Raw genomic sequence first — 3,069 nt, 5'->3', positions numbered from 1 at the left:
GTCTAGCATAATTTATAGTTATAATTTTGAGTTATTGAAATTGTTTAGTTTATATTTGAATTAATTATTTTATATCATTAAGTTTGAGAATCTCATTGATTAATTTACTTTAATTCACCTTAAGTAAATATTGACCAAATCCACCATTAATCTCAATTTAGTTTAAAGACCAACATTTTGGGCCTTTCTTCTATCAACAAGGAAAAATTAGCAAACTAGTCAAAATTCATAACTTAATTAGTAAAAATTCACTACTTTAAAAAATTAGTGAAAATATCAAAAATATCATTATTTTAAAAAATAACATGTATCCTGATTAAACCCCTATTTTATCTCCTACCTCCTACATGTTTTCCAACTAATTTTATAATTAAAAAAATTACTTTATTTAACTCCATTGATTCAGGTTTCCCATATATATCCCATCCATACATGTTACCCAACTATTTTTATTTTTTTAAAAAATAAAAATCCTTAATTTCAATTTATTCATGTTTCCTACATATCTCTCTTCCAATTTGGCTCATATATATATATAAAAAAAAAGTTTCTCTCTCTCTTTCATATCTTCTTTTCATATTCTCATTCAATTTTCAAATTTCTCATATCTCTCTGCCGTAATTTTTGGTATTTTAATCTTCAGAAATTGAATTCACACAAATCCCATTAATTAAGGTATTCATCTTTATCTTGTTTTATTTAGATTTATTTTCTGATTTTATTTTTGTCTAAATCATTCATAATTGTTGAGAGTAGGATAAATCTCTATTAGACTTCTATAACAATCTTCAATGGATGAATCTAGAGAATTACTAGAGTTATTCAATTTAATCATCAAATTTCTAGTGATTTTCATCCTTTAATCTATGTATTACTCAAGAAATAATGGATAATGTAGGATTCACTTCTAAAATGAGGGAAGAGAGACTATCAGAACAAATTCTTTCTCTTCAGATAAAAAATATAGTATCATCATCTACTCGTGGGGTATTTGAAAAAGACGGAGAAGACCAAATAGTTGATGAAGAGGTAATTAATTATTTTTGCATGTTTAGTATTTTGCATATTGAGTTTAAGCTAAGGAACATTTTTTTTCCAACAATGTAGTTTGATTTTATTTTTTATGTATCCAAAATCAATTTAGTATGTGTATTGAATATATTTGCAAATGTCTTATGTAGACCATGCAATTTTTGTTAGTTTGTATTTGTATTCCTTTTTTTTATTTTATTCTTGTATTTTGACGACAATTGTTGTCAATTTTGATAATGTTTCAAATTTTAAATCATTTCTTTGTATTTTTTTTTACATTGGTAGATATTCAATAATTTAAGAATACATTTTACATGAATATGATATTTCAGATTTATTAATGAATTCTAATTGGATGATTTTGTATTCGTTGTGGTGTATTTATTGAATTTGTGTTGTATGCTATGTAATTTTCATGTATTTGTGTTGTATGATATTTATTAATGAATTCACTTTGGATGATTTTGTATACTGATGTTTTTATATTCAATATGCTTTGTGAGAGTCTTGTTTGTATCGGTAAAGTAAACATACATATAAAATTTATACATTTTTTTTAACAAATAGTAATGTTATTTGAATGTTTTCGAAGTTAAAGTATACATATTAATTGTATTCACTGTATTCATTCAATTTTATTTCATTATTATATCGTCATTGTATCATGTTTGGTATTTTCATTAGATTACATTTTGAAAATGTCAAGTTTGATTTATAAATGACATTATTATCTAAATTATTTTTATGTGATATAGTTTCTAAGTTATATTATGTATACTTATTATATTTTTATGCTTGCCAAGTTGAGTACTTTTTCTTACATATATCATTTGCATGCAAAGATCACAGTTTTTTGTATCCAAGCAATAAATGTATGTATTCACAATAGTACTTGCATCATGTTATGAATAAAATTGTATCCAAGTAACAAATGTATGTATTCGTAATAGTACTTGCATCATGCTATCAACTAAACAATATTTTTTTAATTTTTGATTGTAACTGATAAGAGTTTTAATCAATCATTCATCTTTACTATTTTTCTCTCCCCTTAATTTCTCCTTTTTATTTTTTAACGTTTAATTCTCTCAATTAAAACAAATAAAAATTAAATAAATGAGATACATAATAAACTAAAACTTTGATATTTTACTAAATAATGAAAATATTAACAATGAATCCTATTAAATATCAAAATATTGAAATTTTGAAAAATTTTCATTCCAACAACCCATCAGTTCTCAGTCCACTCCCTTAGTACCCTTCTAATTTCCAGCAGCACCCATAGCTCAGGACCAATTTCATCATCTCTAATTCCTAGCGCCCCAGCCCACATAAATACAACAACGCCTGACCCATCAGTGCTAACATTACCATCCCACCCCTTTTCAGAACTTTCCATCTCTTTTGTCATTGGCCTTTAAAATGAGCAAAGAAAATTCAAACTCTTTCTTTCAATTTTCCAACAGATTTCCCCCCTAAATCTCTTTTCTTTCCTATAAATAATATTCTACTCTCAGTTATTGAGGACTAGGAAAAAAGATAGGGATTTTGAGGTGATATACAAAAATAGCTTACAAAAAGTTTTTTTTTCTTTTAGAGTCGGAGTTCTCTTGGCAATAGTGATTTTAGCTTAAAATTTTCTTTTCAAACTCTCTGTTTCTAAGTTTCGAGGAAGTAGCCTCTTAGTTCCGCCTTGAATTTCTTGGCTTGTTGTTCGTATTGAGATTTTGTGGTAGAAGAGTCGCCGCTCTCAGCTCGTTTGTCCTAGTCTCACTGCTCACTCAAAGGTAACTCATCAGCTCGTTTATCTCGACTTAATATCTACGAGATTGTGAAATCTTTGTTTCTTTTTGGCTGCTGCTGTTCCAATGAGGAATTTATTTTGTGCCACCAAATATCCTGTTCTTATCAGTAGCGTAGTAATGTTCTTGCTAAGCTTCTCGATGCTATTCGTAGTCGTTCAAATCTTAAATTTTTGCATAAATTTCATGTGCTCTAGTTTTGGTTTAAGCTTTTCAAAGTAGCACTCCTCTC

The sequence above is a fragment of the Solanum lycopersicum genome, chromosome 8 (assembly GCF_036512215.1).
Source record: "Solanum lycopersicum chromosome 8, SLM_r2.1".
Taxonomy (NCBI): domain Eukaryota; kingdom Viridiplantae; phylum Streptophyta; class Magnoliopsida; order Solanales; family Solanaceae; genus Solanum; species Solanum lycopersicum.
Note: the sequence above shows the minus strand (reverse complement) of the source record.